This window comes from Microtus oregoni, unplaced genomic scaffold, assembly GCF_018167655.1.
Source record: "Microtus oregoni isolate MIOR12 unplaced genomic scaffold, Mior012 000004F_ref0000308, whole genome shotgun sequence".
Taxonomy (NCBI): domain Eukaryota; kingdom Metazoa; phylum Chordata; class Mammalia; order Rodentia; family Cricetidae; genus Microtus; species Microtus oregoni.
This window is the reverse complement of record NW_024543063.1, coordinates 57,370,043-57,387,850: the sequence shown is the minus strand read 5'-3', so window position 1 is coordinate 57,387,850 and position 17,808 is coordinate 57,370,043. Positions and strand designations below refer to the sequence as shown.

Here is a 17,808-nt window from a genome sequence, read left to right as displayed (position 1 = left end):
GCCAAGTTCTTGCATAACCCAAACCCTTGGAAACCCCCTACCCTTGCAGTTTTGGGGACTATATAAACCCCATTTTTTACTATGTCCAATGTTATTTTCTCAAATCCCACTTTAGAAATAAAATAAATCTAGACAGAAAATAAAGCTTTCTTAATTTGACCAAAGAATTTGGGTAATGGTCTTACTCTCGTTTAGTGGGATTAACAGGATCAATGGAATACTTGCTCATTTTTAATCCAAGTTTGATTCCTAGCACCCATGTCAGGCAGTTTACAACTACCTGTAAGTCCAACTCCAAGAGATCCAAAGCCCTCTTCCAGTTTCCTTGGGCACCTATAGTGACATACATAAACACACACAAAGAGAAAATTTAAAATAAAATAATTTTTAAACACTGTATATAAACAACACAAACAAGGCCCTAAGAAAGGAGAGTGAAAGATGAGACACCTGGGAGCCGTCACGTTCACCAGGGCCCTCTTCTTATTTGCCCTTTTGGGTTTCTAGAGAAAGAAGCATGTTTTGTTTGTGTGATGGCTATTCTCCGTTGCCAACTTGACTATAGCTGGAATAAACTACAATCCAGAAGAGGAGGGTACACACGTGAAAGATTTTCTGCTTGGTTTGAAGTTGGTGAATCTATTTCTAGTCTGGGCCCCTGAGGTAGGAAAATACACACCTTTGATTCGGACTCTGTGGCAGGAAGATACACCTTTAATAAGGCCCACACTTCCTGCTGCAAGTCTATATAAGGATACAGAAGAAGGAGGCTTTTGCTCTTTGTCTGCTTGTCTTCGCCTTGCTAGCACCCCCACTCTTTCACTGGCATTGGAGCCTACTTCATGGCATTTCAGCATACACTAAAGACCAGCTGGAGACATCCAGCCTTGCAGACTGAGAAACTGCTGGATTCTTGGACTTTTCATTCACAGCTAGTCATTGTTGGATTAGCTGGACTGCAACCTTGAAGGCATTCCAATAAACCCCATAGATTCATTCCATATATTCTGTTACTAGAGAAACCTGCCTAATACAGTTTGTTTGTTTTGACTTGACTTTGAGGCAGAGTTTCTCTATGTAGCTCTAGCTGGCATGGACCTTGCTGTGTAGACTAGGCTAGATCCCTTGCCTCTGTCTCGAGTGCTAGGATTAAAGGCTTATGCAACTGTGCCTAGCAGAAGCTTTCTTCTCTTTCTCTTCCTCCTCCTCCTTCAAGGCAGTGTCTAATATTACAGGCCTGGAATTCACATGTAGGCCATGCTGGCCCCGAACTCATGGCAATCCTCCTGCCTCAGCCTCCTAAATGTTGGAATTACAGAATCAAGTTCACTGCTTCCTGAGCATACTCATGACTACAAATCTATTTCTGTTTTCTCCTTTCATTCTTTGGGATGCTTTTCTTTTGTCTTTGTTCCCCCTTGAAACATTAGCTGAAAATATATTTAACAGACAACCAACCACAAGAAAGCCCTTGACAGATGGCAATCAAAACAGATGGTTCCATTGAAAGACATCAGTTGAAAGTGGAGAGTAATTTGAGCCAATCAAGAAGACAGCGTCCCCTGGAGATAAAGTTTCCACAAAAGCCAAAACCACATCCCCCAAGCTCCCTTGGTACGTGTTTCACCCACAAAAGAGCCTTCCTGAGTGTGGAGAAAACTTCTTTTTTAAAGATAACATCTGGAATTTTGAAAGGAAGAAAGAGGAGCCTCAGGGCCCTGTCAATCAAATCCATGTTTCTTTTGACAGTTTCAGCATCCACGACAAATTGCCCAATCTGACATAAACAAAGTTGATAGCCATCGGCAAATCTGTCTCTAAACAGCAGCAACGGAGAAATGTGTGGGATGGTTGGGTTTCGTTCTTCCTTTTCTCACCCAGCAGTCAATATATTTAATAACAAATAAAACAGCTAGATATTTGAAAAGCCCTACCACCTTCACAAAGCTGTCTGATCGTCAGCTGCCGATGACTAACGAGCGTGTGGGCTTTCCTTCCATTTCAGTCGCAGTGGGCTGCAAAGCTTTAAGGACTTCTCTGGAACGCACCAAGGGTGCCAAGCTCACCCATGAGGCTTGGCTGGTGCAGAGAGTACTGACCTCCATCGCAGGAGTCCAGAGTGCTCCTGCTGGCCTGCCACCGCAGCCTAGGTAACTCTGGAGCTTCAGTTCCCCCACAGAGTTCAGGATGCTAAGAAACCTTCGTTGACTTCCTGGGGTGGTTACAAGGTTGTTGCATGGAATAGAAGAATACAAGCAAATCATTTTTCCTCTCACTGTATTGCCTTATTTAATAATTTTAAAAAAAGATTTATATATTTATTACATATAGTGTTCTGCTTGCACGTATACTTGCAGGCCAGAAGAGGGCACCAGATCTCATTACAAATGGTTGTGAGCCACCATGCAATTGCTGGGAATTGAACTCAGGACCTCTGGAAGAGCAGCCCATGCTCTTAATCTCTGAGCCATCTCTCCAGCCCATTATTTGATTATTTTTGCAATGCCAGAGCACAGCCCCAGGGCCTTGGGCATGCTGGGGAAGCATACTACCGTGGAGCTATGGCCCCAGTGGATCCACATTTTACTGAGAAATAATTTCCTGCCACAAAATGCCCAAGTCCTAACCCCACATCTCAGTAACGTTTTGCATGTGTGTACTTCTGTGTCCATACTGAGCACAAGACCACACTCATCACATCAGCACGTCTGAGAAAGAACAGTCTCAGCTCTTTCACTGTGGATTGGCGTGGTGTGTTCTTGAGCGTGCTAGAATTGGGATCACCAACTACTTTTTATGAGACCCACTTACACAGACGCAGCAGCAGGGAGCGGTTTGCTCATTGCCAAGAAGTCGTCCATTGCACCGCCACGCCACACTTCACACCGCCATCTATTCCTTGTTGATGGACAACGGGAAACTAGCTGTTTCCAGTTTGGAGCTATGAATAAAGCTGCTATGAACACTTTTGCAGAATCCCTTCTATGTAAATATGTTTCCATGTCTCTTAGGTAAGTATGTAGGGGCAGTACGGCTGGGTCTTGGGTGGTGTGTTTAACCTTCTTAGAAAATGTTCATTTTCTGGAGCCGCGGTGTCTTTGGGAGTCTGTTCTTTAACAGATCCCAGTTGGAGAGAACAGCTCTATGTATTTTTTTTTTTTTTTTGATTTTTCGAGACAGGGTTTCTCCGTAGCTTTTGGTTCCTGTCCTGGAACTAGCTCTTGTAGACCAGGCTGGCCTCGTACTCACAGAGATCCGCCTGCCTCTGCCTCCCAAGTGCTGGGATTAAAGGCGTGCGCCACCACCGCCCGGCCTCTATGTATTTTTTTATCCATCAGCAAAGCTGACAGAATCCAGAGTCATTCTCTGTACAGGGGCAGAACTGTCAACATTCTTCAAGCAGAAGCCGTCTTCCTTCTTTGAGATAAGTCCACACTACAGTTGGCAAAGCAGAGAGATGGAAGGCCTGAGTCCGTCACCCAGACACTCTCCTCTCTGCTGGACTTCTAATGAGGTGAGCGAGCAAGATGCCTCATTGTTTCAACTGCTACCAGCAGCTCCAGCATCCCAAGCAACCTGGCCGCACCCTTAGCGTGCCTCCATTGAGCCTGGCCTTGCTCTTGGCATCCTTCACACCAGCTTCCAGGCATGCCTGCTGCATTGCCAGGAGCCGCTGTTTCAGCAGAAGCCAATTTGCCATCCTTAATAATGTCGAATCACCTTTTGTGCAGTTGAAATTAAACTCGTGCAGAGGGCGAAGTTAGAGCCATCCCTATAAAGCTTTTAATGTCTCCTGGAGAATACTGCTGATCACTCAGCCACAGATCACAAAGCTTTATGTAATTAGCGGCCACCCACTACGAAATCATCTCCGGCAGCAGCAGCTCAAGACAGGAGAGCAATCAGTGCGGTGGGGGAGGCGTCTGTCTGTCCTTTGCAAAATATTTCTTGCTTTGTATTCCAGAAGGGGTGCAGTACTTGCGGGGAATAGCAAAAACGGTAAATCAGAATCCTAGACTGCAAACAGTTGGGGGAGGGGACATGCTATGAATTCTGGGTCACAAAACAATTTCAAATTCCGCAACTATTTTATTGTAGTATGATGAATAATATATGTGTGGCAAAGTGCACAGATCTTAAATGTGCAGCTTAATAAATTTTTAAAGAGTGAATACACCCATGCACTCAGCAGCCAGATTAGGAAACAGAACATTTTCAGATCCGAGAAAAGGCCTTCTTTCCCAGCCAACACCCCCTTTCCCCTCCAAAATAGACACTCTTCTGACATCCATCACCACAGATTAGCAATTAGCTTTGCCTGATTTGAACTCCATGTTAACAGAATCTTCCTTTTGGGTCTACATTCTTCTACTGCTCCTTCTATGAGACTCATGCAAGTTGTTGTTTGCGGTTGTAGTTACTTCTCTTTGTCTCGGTGTGCACAGGCTTTGTGTGCATGTTCTTCTGTGCAGGTGTACATGCCCGTGTGCCTGTGGAGGTCATAGAACCTGGGTGTCAATGCCTGTGAGTCCTCCACTTTGTTCTGTACAAACGGGTCTCTCCCTGGCCTGGAGTCCCCCACTGAGCCTAGGTTGACTGATGAATCCCAGGGTCCTACCTGTCCTGGCCTCGGCTGCGCTGGGATTAACAACTACACCTGCCTTCTTTTCTCTTGGGATTTCAAGGACAAGCATTTTACTAACTGAGCTCTCTCCAAGTCCTGGTCTTTTGTTTATTCCTGATAGAGTTATCTTTATGACTGTAGAAGCTCTTTATGTATTTTCAATATAAGCCTTATTTAAAAACATGTATGGCAAATTTCATTCAGTGGCTGGTCTAAAGGTCAATAGTTGTATGTGTGTGTGGGTGTGGGTGTGAGTTTGTTTTTAAAGTCTTTCTTTCTTTCTTTCTTTCTTTCTTTCTTTCTTTCTGTTTCTCTTTGTGTGTGTGTTGAAGGGATATGTCGAGGTCAGAGTCATTTTTCTTCTTGTACCAAGCAGGCCCAGGGATCAAACTCAGATCATCCGAACTTCATACATGCAAGCAAAACACACTACTAATTGAGCTATATGCAGCCTAAGAATATTATTTTTATGCCATCAGCCCTCATAGCAAATGTTTGACTGTATTGGAATTCTTTTAAAATGCTAATTACCTCTCTCTCTGTCTCTCTGTCTCTCTCTCTGTCTCTCTCTTTGTCTCTCTCTCTCTCTCTCTCTCTCTGTGTGTGTGTGTGTGTGTGCTTATGCATATACATGGGTGTATGCACCATGGTGTGCTTGCCAAAGTCAGAGGACAACCTGTGGGAGTATGTTCTCTCTTTCAGTCCCGTGGTTTCCAGGAAACAAACTTGGGTTATTAGGCGGCTTTTCCTGCTGAGACACCTCAGTGCTTCTAATTGCACCGGAGTTCTTGCTTTTCAGCTGGCGAGAGGCTTCAGAGTCCAGTCTGAGGGCTCCTTTCCTTTGCCAAAAGCCTTAATTTCCCCGGTCTTTTATGCTTCATCAACTGAGCCAAAAATGGATGTAGAAAGAATTTCCTTCCCACTGTGCCTGTGCCCAAGCTTTTATCCTAAAAACTCTGATAACTGCTGGGGGTGTCAATCCACATCTTTACGCCTGGTAGGCAAGTACTCTACAACGGAGCTATACCCCCAACCCTAGAGTTGAAACTAAAATTAGCATATACAATTCTATAATACAGAAAATACTTTTTAAAAATTTAAGGAACTGCCTCCGTGATTAATTAATCCCAGCACTCTAGAGGCACAACCTCTGTGAGTTCAAGGCCAGCCTGGTCTAAAAGAGCTAGCTCCAGGACAGGCTCCAAGGCAACAGAGAAACCCTGTCTCAAAAAAAAAAAAAAAAAAAAGAAAGAAAGAAAAGAAAAAAGAAAATGAGAAGAAGAAGAACTTACTACACTCTTTGCAGAGGACCTGAGTTTGGTTCCTAGCACCCATGCCTGGCCACTCACAGGCACCTGCACTATAAAGTCACCCATATATACACGTAATTAAGAAATAAAAATGTTAGGCTGGTTTGATGAAAAGCTATAAAAATATTTTATTAAGAAATAATCATGTCTAAATGCAGAAGTTTCATAAAATAGTTCAAAATATAAATTTATCTGAAGAAAATTTCCAAAGTAAAACTCTAATGTGCTGAGGTAGCAGAACCTGTTACATTTTTCCAGCCCGATAAGCCTCTCTGCCAATGCAATAATCCAAACCAGACCAAATTAAACCAAATTAGAAGAAGCCCAGGTTTAATGGATGCCAGTGCCCCTAGGTGGAAGTCTGAGAAAACACAGAGAGGGGGGAAAGGAGAACTGGGGAGACCACGTGTTCATTCTCTGGGAGACAGTTTAAATAGCCTATGGGAGTGGTCTTGACCCTCCCCTCCTGGAGTAGGGGTCACCATTTGGTGGGCTTTTCTCGGAGGTGGAGTTTGGACTAAGACGACTCACTGGGGAGCTTTGAAATGGAACTTTCCACCCAACATTCCAAAATGGATTCCAGGAGCTGGGGCGAATCCCCCAACCAAACAGAACCAAAGTCTCTGTGTTTATAGGAACATGTTTTCTTAAAAATATTCTGCTACAGGCTGGGTGTGGTAATGTACACCTTTAATCCCGGCAGGGGCGGTGGGGCGGGCAGAGGCTGGAGGTTCATCTGGTCTGCATAGCAAGTTTCAGGCCAGCCGGGACTATATAGTGAGACCATGTCTAAAACAATAAAAAAAAAAAAAATCCTACTCTTAGGAGCATTTGTAAAAGCTGGCTTCAAGGAAAAGATTTTCATCAAGAAAACTGGGCTTCTGTTTATTCTCTTAGGCGTTTTGTCTAATTAGGAAACAGTTTTAACAGAATGTAGGGTCACTTAAGTAACTATATTCATTTTGTTTTTGTTTTTGGAGACAGGGTTTCACTGTGTAGATCAGCTGGCCTGGGACTCTCAAAGCTTCACTGGGATTAAAAGTGTGGGTCACTCCGAGCAGCTTTATGCTCCTTTTTTGATAACCACTTTATAAGCATTTAGTTTAAGGTAATTTTAGTGCTTTTAACACACTACGTATCAATGACTAGAAATAAATATGTAGAACCATGTATCTGAACTTTATTTAAATGTTAGGCAAAAGTTTACAGTTAATAGCATGCAAGTTTAATACATACAAAATGTTTTCTTATACAATATGCATTGCGCCAGGACTTATATTAAATAATGAATAAAAACGGGACATTTATATCATCTGTGATCAGTACCATTCAGAGGAAGCGTTGCCATTTTGATAGTCCTCCATTTATTTATTTATTTATTTGGTTTTTTGAGACAGGGTTTCTCTGTAGTTTTGGTGCCTGTCCCGGAACTAGCTCTTGTAGGCCTCGAACTCCCAGAGATCCGCCTCGCCTCTGCCTCCCGAGTGCTGGGATTAAAGGCGTGCGCCACCACCACCCGGCGATTTTTGTCATTTCTATAGACATCTTATAGAGCCAGGAATTCTAAATTTTGCTTGAAGAAATAGAAGCTAAGGTAATTTATAAATAACTTATTGGTGGGGCACAAAGGTAGAGTTGACTCAGTGGTAAAGTGTCCTTGTTGCTCTTGCAGAAGACCCAGGTTCTATTCCAAGCCTCCACATGCTGGCTCACAACCACCTGTAATTCCAGTCTCAGGGGATCCAACACCCTCTTCCAACCTCTGTGAGAATCTGGCACACGTTTGGAACACATACACATAGGCATGCAAAACACTCATATCCATAAAATTAAAACAAAGCAATTTCTGGGGCTAGCAAGATGGTTCAGCAGATAAAAACACTGTTGCCAAGTCTAATACCTGCGTGTGCACACACACGGCACATTAATTAGTGTAATAAAAATTGATGAAAACTTTTCAGCTGACAAGAAGACTTAATTGGTGAAGTACCTACTGCACAAATATGAGTGATGTGGAATATTAGTTGGCTGTGTTACATTCAATTTATGATGTGAAATATTTGTTTAATGATGCAAGAATGTGTTACATTCTTTTATGTTGCATTTGTTTAACTCTGTGAAGCTGTGTTACCTTGCCTGCCCAAAATACTTGATTGGTTTAATAAAGAGCTGAATGGCCAATTGCTAGGTGGGAGAGGGATAGGCGGGGGCTGCCAGGCAGAAAGAATAAATAGGAGAGAAGAAAAGGGGAAAATCAGAAAAGCAAGAGGCAGAGGATGACAGGGGACAGCCACCTAGCAACACCACCAGCCACACAGTAAGAAAGAAAGAAAGGAATATAGGAAAGAAAGAGGTACAAGCCCAGATGCGAAAGGAAGATGGGATAACTTAAAAACTGACCAGCGACAAGTCAAGCTAAGGCAAAGCATTTAGAAGTAATAACAAGTCTCCGTGTGATTATTTGGGAGCTGGGTGGTGGGCCCCCAAAAGAGTAAAGAATAAAAACAATCCACATATATATAAGAATCTAAGTTCTGCTCCTCAGTGCCCGAGTAAAAGCCCCAGGTGGTGGCAAGCTTCTCTCACCCTAGTGCTAAGGGGAGGGAGGCAGAGATAGGTGGACCCTGGAGCTCACCAGTGAGAGACACTGTTTTAAAATAAGGTGGAGGGATAAAGACATCCTACACCATCCTCTGACCTCCAAACATGTGCACTTACCCGCTTACACACTCCTGGACATATGCAAATTTATACCACGAACATACACGCGCATGCAGAAAGAATTTCTGTGCAGCTATAATGCTAATTAGTGTCGGTTTCTTTGTATGTTAATTGAATTTATGTTACCTAAGTATGTAAAGCAAAGTTTAAGATAACACTTTACCACGTAGGTATCTTGCAAACTAGAATTACTAATGATGACAACTTTGTCTAGGCCTGTGTTTACATGTTCCTCATTATTATATCATGACTGTGACCTTCACTGAAAGACTAGACGCGCCTAATACTGTGCACTCTGAAAAATGCCTCTTTAACAGTTGAAAGGTAGTATGGGAGCTGAAGCAATGGCTCAACATACTGCTCTTGTTGGGTCTGGTACCCAGCATCTGCATCTCACAACCACTAGTAACTTCAGCTCTAGGGGATATGATGACCTCTTTTGACCTTGGGGACCAGAACACACACACACACACACACACACACACACACACACACCCCGTGATGCTAAGGGGATAGGAGGTGTAAATACACCAGAAGTCATATTGTTGGTTGATACAGTTACTTACAGATCCTCAGAGTTAAGCCTGTTCCCCTTTTGAATTCTACTCTTTTGTCTGTTTTGTTTGTTGGTTGGTTTGTTCGGTTTTTTTTCGAGACAGGGTTTCTCTGTGTAGCCCTGACTGTTTTGGAACTCACTCTAAAGACCAGGCTGGTCTCAGAGTTCTATCTGCTTCTACCTCCCAAGTGCTGCGATTAAAGACATGCACCACCACTGCCCGACCTCTTTTGAATTTTTTTTTTTAATTCTAATTCTAACTTAAACATCCTCTCATTCAGGTCTCTCCTCTCAGCAATTGCTGAGATTTATAGCTTGCCTGCCCTGTTATTTTTCTCTCAAATTCCCAACAAAATTGCCCTTTAGTTTCCTTCTGAGTCTGCTTTTAAATTTCTTCTGCCTACCAGACTCAGAATCTCCATTAGTGTCCTTGTATATCCCAGTGACACATTTTGTTCCTGTTCCTGTAGTGGCCACACTGAAGCAATCTCTTTTCTCTGCATTTCCCCATTGCTCTTTTCTCTAACGGGCCTATAGGCATGGGCAGCCCAGGCTAGCTTGTTCAGGCTGCCAAACCACAGGCTTTTCTCCTAGAAACCCTGAAACATGCTTTCATCTTCCACCTTTTAGTCGGAATGTCACCTAGGAAAAGCCTTCCCTGGCTATTCAACCATTTTCTTCAATTAGTTTGCATTTCAGCTCCTAGCTCTCCTAGTAACTCCTGCAGTTACCTATGTTTTATTTCCCTGCCCAGGCTGAGAACTGCTTGAAACCAAGGATCTTTTGGCGGTGGAAGTCACCACGTCCTGACCGTCTAGAATAAGCCCTGGCACTTGGCTGGAACTCTACAGAGGATGGCAGATCTCTCTAGATTTGTCCAGCTAGGGGGACTGCGGAAATGCTTCTTCTAGTCCCGTCAACTCCAACCACGTGGGCGGGGAGGAGGGCGGAGCTCCCTTGACTAACTTGCAACGACAGCTCCGCCTCAGGCTCCGCCCATGTCCGTGTCTGCTCTCGCGGGTGTCCATAAAGTTTATTTGGCGGCCCAACGCGCAGGGGCTTCTGGGAGCGGACCGCCTCGGCCAATCAGGAAGCGCGGGCGAGCGGCGCGAGAAGCGGCGGCGGCGTAGTGCCTCAGCCGGGAGCAGACAGCAGAGCGGCGGCAGAGCCAGGTAAGGAGTGCGAGCCGCGGGTGGTCACGTGGCCCCGGGTTCTTGGCCTGGCCCGGAGGCTGATCGGAACCCCGTCCGGAGTTCGTAGCCACGAGGCTCGCGCTTCCAGTCTTGAGTCAGCTGGGAACGCCGCCCGGCGACACCTCACCGAGTGCTGTGACTAGGCTCTTCCGAGCGTGGTCCTCCCCTCTGGGGCGCGATCGCCACGCCCACCCGCGCTCACGGCTGCCAGGCGTCACCGGGCCTGGCTGCGCTCTTGGGGGGCTGGGGTCGTCCTTCCAGAGAATGGCTCTTCCGAGTAAAGGGAGACGACCCAGCGAAGCCCTGTCAACTCTTGTCCCCTCTACTGATAATCCAAAAGGATGCTAATGGTTGCCACTCCGGCTGGCTGACCTGTCTCTGGGTACCCTGAATCCTGTCTTCTGTAAGGGATCCCGAAGTATATTGGGTTCCTTTTGAAAGAACATCACAGCGTGTTGGGCTTGCTGTCGCTTGTCAAAGGGAGTTTGAAGACAGCATGGTCTATGTTAGACCCTGGCCCAGTCCTGCCCCCCATAGATGGCTTTCAACACAAGCAGAGGTCAGCGCTGGAATTCCGTTTGGGGACACATTTTGTGTTGTGTCTGTACCCCAAACCTGTAACTGTACTAGGAACATTCGTTTATTTCATAAAAATACCCAAGCATCTTTTCTCCACATTTAGCCACTGTCCGTGTGTTTGGGCATTTTTATTTTTTTAATTTATGCTGAGCTCTCCTAGCTTTAAATTCCTGTGCATTAGGCTAAGAGCCTGTATTTATATTTTCAGCCTAGGCTCCTCCTTGACCCTTAAACATCTTCAGATTGATCACCTGCTGAAACATCATAAAGATAGCAAACTCCCTTCTGTTTTCCTCCGCCAAACGGCTCCTCAGCCTATTGATTGATTGATTGATTTAAATATTTTACTTGGGGGGAGGTAGGTTTTCTTCTGTGCATCCTAGGCCTGCCTTAAACTTTGATCCTCCCATCTTAGTTTCCTCTGTGCTGGGGTGACATTCGTGTGAAATGAAGTCTAGCAGTATTTGCCTGCTGCTGTCCTTTTCCTCCTTTGCCCTCCCCTTCCTCCTCCTCTTCTTGTATTTGGGAGAGATTGCAAGGCTTTGTTAGGCAAGTACTGTACCATTGAGCTACACCCCTAGTCCCTCATTCCATTTTCTCTCATTTAGTGATATAAAAAGGGTCCGACCGGCAATCTTTGAGTCTTCATTGGTTGCTCCCTCTCTTCCCGCCAGTCCATATTCAGTGTTTGCCACCAAGGCACAAGTCACCATCACTTCTCAGTTGCATTGTTGAACTAGTTTTTCGTCTGTGCCTCCTGCTTTTGCCTTGCTTTATCACCAGCAGCTAAAGAGCTCGCCAGATTATACCCCCACTCCCAAGCTGAATGTGCTGGTGCATGCTTGTCATCCTGGTGCTTAGGAATTTGAGGCAGGAGGATTTCAAGTTTGAGGTCAGCCTGGACTACAAGTGAGATTCTGTCTGAAGAATCCTCATTTTCCCTAACTCTCCAGTAAGTCTTCTCATACTAATAGTAATAATGATAAAAAATAAGGTCCCTGTAGTGAGCTGAAGCACAATTAATAAAAACTCAGAGAGAGAAATTGAGGTTCAGCCTGAAGATCTCAAAGGCAAAGATCCTGGAGGCAGGATCACCATTTTGAACTGAGGTTGAGGTAAGAGCCAGTGGCTGGCTGCTTTGCTTTTCGGATCTTGAGGTTGAACCCCAATTTCTCTCTCCGAGTTTTTATTGATTGTGCTTCAGTAAGCTGTAAGCCTTTCAAGTAATCTGACCCACGCTCTCTTTGTCTGCTACCCTCCTGTACAGCTGCTGGACATGTTTTGACTTCAGGGCTTTGCTCTTGCAGTTGGATGTCTGCTTTGCCTGTCTTCTTACTTGGAGTTTTTATTAGAGGTGCGTGAAGGGTGTAAGACTCCTGTCTTCACTGCTTTAATTGTTCTTAGCAGTTAGCTTTTACATGTTCCATGTATTGTTTGTCTTCTCCCTGTAGAACATGAGTGGCTAGTCCCTTGGTCTGGCACACAGTAGAGTAGATAGGTGCTCAATAAATATAAAATAAACAAATGTTTTTGATATCATAGGCTTGAAGATGTGGTGAATGAGACACCCTTGCTATTCCTTTGAAGGTATCACATAAATAAACAATAAACACGTAAATATAAAATGTAGTTCAGGACTAGTTTTAAAGGTCTAGAACTGTAAGGAGCACTTGCCTACCATGAGCAAGGCTCTGGGTTTGATCCCTTGTATTGGAGGAAGGGACAGGGATATTGAAAGAGAGACCTTAATGAAACAAAAGTAAACCATGGGAATAGCAAGAAATTTTCTGGCAGTGGGAGCAGCAAGTGTAAAAACCATGAAACGGGGACAGTTGGAGCTGTGGTGAGCTTGGACCCCAACCCCCATGTGTTGCTGTGTGTATTCTATATGTGTATGTTTCCATGGAGGCCGGAAGAGAGTGTCATATTCCCTGGAGCTAGAGTTTCAGACAGTTGTAAATCTTTGGTGTGGGTGCTGGGAACTGAATTAGGACTCTCTAAAGAACAGTAAACCTAACTGCTGAGCCATCTCCCCAAGCTCCTCAACCTACAAGGTAGCTGTATCGAGGCGGTGAGGAGGTGTCAGAGCAAAGATTAGGAAGTGAGAGGACCCAGGTCTCTTAAGATTACAGGTCATTTTAATTAGCAGACTTTGCTTCTTGGGGTTCAGAGTTAAGTACCTGTGAACCTTCTCCTACAGGAAGACATTTCTGGAAAAAGATGGTCACAATGACTCCACTGGGGAGGAGCAAATAGAAGGTTCAGAGTAATCAGGAAGGGCCTTTGGGGTGGAAGACCTGCCCTGTGACTTGGAAGTAGGCATAGGAGCTCGCTGTGTCTGGGGTGGGGATGTATGTCCTGACAAGTACTGGAGAGCGAAGGGGAGAACTGCATAAGGTGCCCCAGGAGCGGAGAACTGCCAAGGTATGGCTGGGAGAAGTTGAAGGTTGCAGCTGTGTCAAAGCCTGAACACTTATGTGGGGGTTGAAGGTGCCCCTGATGAGTCTAAGGTGGGAGGTATTCCGGAACAGCCACTTTGGCCATGGAGAGAATGAGTTAGAAGAAATGGGAGGTTGCTGAGGTAATCAGGAGGAAGGCACAAGGTCAGAACAGTATGAGAAGTAAACTTGGAGATAGTATGGGCTCAGGTGAGAGGGAGCAGATGGTTTCTGGCTAAATTGGCTGTTACAGGGACCCAAGGTGAAGAGCTGGAATTGTTGCTGGCACCCATAGATCAGGCAGGTACCGGTATCAGGTGGAGAATTAGAAATAATTGCTTTGGAGAAAGAATCATAACTCAGAGATGCAGGAGTCTTTGTTTTGCCTTCATGGTCTTTCCATAGCTGTATCTCTTCTGTCTCAAATAACCTAAAGCTTGAAATATTTGTAGCCTCACATTTTGTTTGTGTTTGAGGCATGCATGTGTGTGTATTTGTGAATGTCAGAAGTCAGGGTGCTTTAAGTAGCTGTTGGGTATTTGTCTCTATCATTCCACTGCAGTTTTTGAGATAGTGGCGCTCACTGAGCCTGGAGCCTACCGATTGGCCAGACTGGTTGTCCAATGGATCAGCAGGATCTACCTGTCAGTGTCCACCTCCCTCAGTGCTGGGATCAGACTGGTACCACCACACCCAGCTTTATATGTGACTGCGAGGATGCAGACTCAGATCCCCATACTTGTGCCACAGTCGCTCTCTCTCCCCAGTCAGCCACCTCAGGCCACTGCACACGTACTCCACCAGTGCACTCAAATAGTAGCCTAATCCCCCAGACTACCAGAAAAATCTCAGACACTACCAGAAATTTCTTTCCTAAATCCCTGTGTTGGTCTGTAAGGTCCACTAAAGGTCCCCTCTCCTAACAGTGATTTTGGAGTGTCTTTGGTGTATGAGTTCATGACACTAGAAATTGGTGTTGTGAAAACAAGCAGGACAAGTACACCAGACTCCAGGATCCTACTAGGACGTAGATGTTGGATTACCAAACAAGTAGCCATGTGCCTGGTATTGATTAACTTCTTTAAGGGTAGAGTATAGAGGTGTGGGACTGATTTAGCTGGAGTGTCTTAGCTTCTTCATAAAGAAGACCCATGCACAGAGACCGAATGGAATAAGGGGTAAGCCTCATTGACGTTTAGGGACGAATGCACTGTAGATGCAGACGAAGTGGTGACTGTAGAAGCCAATGACAGCCATGAGTTTAGTGTATTTGAAGAACCAACAGGAGGTCATAGAGCCAAAGCACATAGTCGTGGGGAAAAGTGTAGCAGGAGGGCAGGGGTCGGTACAGGGACAGATGGTGGAATCTCACGGCACACTCAGATCTCATGCGTGCTAAACAAGCCCTATTGCTGAGTACCACCTGCCTCAGCCTTCTGGGTAGCTGGGATTACAGGCAGGCACCATCACATCTGGCTAGACTGTAGTTTACAGATGATATGAGTTAGTGAAGGTTTAGTTAGCCCCCCCCCCCAAAAAAAACCCACTTTTTTTTTTGTAGTTCTGAAATTTGAAACTAGGGCCGTGAGCATGCTAGGCAGAAAATATACTGGGTAGTGAAGGTGTCAATGTTAGGAACAGGGAAACCAACCCTGGAGGCTACTGTGTCACCTGGATGTGATGTGTGCAAGTGGAGTAGAATGGTAGTGGTGGAATAAACAGAAGTGGACTCATATGTGTTTGTGTGTGTTAAGAATAAATGGACTCATGGTAGGTACCATCATGACACACATGGGGGAGTCACATGGTAAGACAGGAAGCCAGGGAACAGGGAGGGTTTTCCCACTGGGCCCAACCTCCTACAGGTTCCATCACTCTAAACATTGCCACACTGGGACCAAGCTCTTAGCCCATTGATCTTAGCATACTTTGACCATAACACACATCTATCTAAACCATAGTATTAGGTTGAGACTTGAATTGACCTTACTAATGTTTATTTATTGAATGGTTATTATGTGGCAGGGGAGGGAGTGAGTTTTAAAGATGAGTCACAGAGGGAGTAATTCCCTTGCCCAGAGTCTCAAAACAGCTGAACTAGCTGTTTGGAGCTTGAGTGATTGTTTTTGTTTGGTAAAAGTGTGAATAGAAGCCAGGGCAGGGCAAGTAAAGGGATGTTCATGGACAGTAAATCTGGTGATCTGGTGTCGGAGTCCAAAGCAGTCTCGCTGGAATGCATCCCTGTGAGTGGGGCCCAAGAGGGTTCCTGAGCAAGAGCACTATAAGAAAAGTGATGTCAGAAAAACAGTAGGCTGACAGGAGGCAGTGCCTAGTGTCGCACAAGGGCTTGAGCTTAAGGAATGACAGCCAGGCCTTGTGAGAACCCAGCAACTGCAGTTGGAACATCTTGTAAGAATCTAAATGTTCCTTTTGGTCTGTTCAGGTAGGAGGTGAATAGAATTTGGTTTCAAAGTTTTTACTAGGCATTAGTAGTAATGTCTAATACCTACCTGTTTCTTTCAGAAAGTTTCTTTGAGGCTGATAAGATAGATCAGCGGGTAAAGGTTGGGTGCTTAACCAGAAATTTCAACTGGACTTGGTTTTTTGTAACCCAGCATTCTGGAGGCAGAGGTAGGATTCTGTTTTCTAGGCCAGTTTAGCTACACGACAAGATCTTGTCAGAACGAAACAAAACACAGTGTACAAATAGAAAAGACCAAACACAGTTCACCCTTCTGAAAGGGTTTATCTTTCTGCTTTGGAAATTGGAGGTTTATGCATGGTTGGATGCTGGTGAGGGTCTTGTTAATGGCTACCATCTTGCTCTCACTGTGCACACATGGTCTCTCCTTGGCAAATGCCTGGGGGAGTGGATGGGAGAAGGCTAGCTCTTTTATGATTTCATAGACAGGTACCAAGTGCATCTTATGGGCCCTACCATTTATCACTTTATTTAAACTTAATGCCTCCCAAAGGCCTCATTTCTTTATGTCATTCCATTGGCATAATTTTGAAGGGCCACAATTCAGTCCACAGTACCCAGAAGGGTCTGCTATGCTCACTTCTCATCAGTACTCCATCTGAGCCCCTGGGTAACCAGTATTCTGATTTCTAGCACAATAGATTAGTTTTTTTCTGTTTTTAACTAGACTCATGTAGCTTGCCTCCTTCATTTTGAGAGGGAATCTTGCTGGTAGTATAGACTATAATTTGATCTTTTCCATTGCTGTATGATATACTAGGGTATATACCACCTTAAAAAACACAAAATGCAATAATTTGGGGTATACAGTGATTTTTAAATTATTTTGAGGGGGAAGGCTCTTAAGTTGTTGTTCTTTTTTTTTTTAATATTTATTTATTTATTATGTATACAATATTCTGTCTGTGTGTATATCTGCAGGCCAGAAGAGGGCACCAGACCTCATTACAGATGGTTATGAGCCACCATGTGGTTGCTGGGAATTGAACTCAGGACCTTTGGAAGAGCAGGCAGTGCTCTTAACCACTTGAGCCATCTCTCCAGCCCCCTCTTAAGTTGTTGTTACTGCCTAGTAAATCTATATTGTTTTTCTGATATTTAAAAAACATATGCACTTTTTCCAGGGGTCATGGTGTCTCTATGTGTACCTTTGAAACCTACTGTGCTCGATACTTTTATGTCACCTTGACACAGCTGGAGTTATCTGAGAGGAAGGAACCTCAAATAGCAAAATACTTCCATAAGATCAGCTGTAAAAAAGCCTGTAGGGCATTTTCTTAATTAGTGATTTATAGTGTGGGTGATGCCATCCCTGGGCTGGTGGTCCTGGATTCTATAAGAAAGCCGGCTGAGCAAGCCAGTAAGCAACACCCTCCATGGCCTCTGCCTCAGCTCCTGCCTCTAGGTTCCTGCCTGCTTGAGTTCCTTTGATGATGGACTGTGGTGTGGAATGGTAAGATGAATAAAACTTTCCTCACCAAGTTGCTTTGCTCATGGTGTTTTATCGCAGCAGTAGTAACCCTAACTAAGACACCTATCTTGGTTTACAGAAGGGTTTCTCAGCTTAGAAACTATTAATATTTTGGACCAATTCTTTGTGAGAGGTGTGTGTTATAGGATGTTCAGCAGAAACCCTGGCCTCCACTCTCTACATAACAATAATATGTCTTCTACTGAAATTGTGACATTCAAAAGTGTCTTAGTTAGGGTTTTATTGCTGTGAAGAGATACCATTACTATGGCAACTCATAAAGGAGAACTGGAACTGGCTTACAGTTTAGAGGGTTAGTTTATTATCGTCATGATGGGTGGCATGCAGGCAGACATGGAATTGGAAAAGGAGACTGAGCCACAGTGGGCATATCTTGAGCATATAAGTCCTCAGAGCCTGCCCCCACAGTGACA

The 17,808-nt window shown here is 44.6% G+C and overlaps 1 protein-coding gene across 1 annotated transcript in view; it reads left to right on the top strand.

Annotated features, from left to right (window-relative positions):
* The first annotated feature begins 10,314 nt into the window (after window positions 1–10,314).
* The window catches only part of Nup93 (nucleoporin 93), a 103,099-nt gene continuing 95,605 nt past the window's right edge, over window positions 10,315–17,808 (top strand). Inside the window, exon 1 of the mRNA XM_041650065.1 lies at window positions 10,315–10,383. The gene's annotated coding sequence lies outside the window, so the exon portion shown is untranslated. The remainder of the gene's footprint in view (window positions 10,384–17,808) is intronic.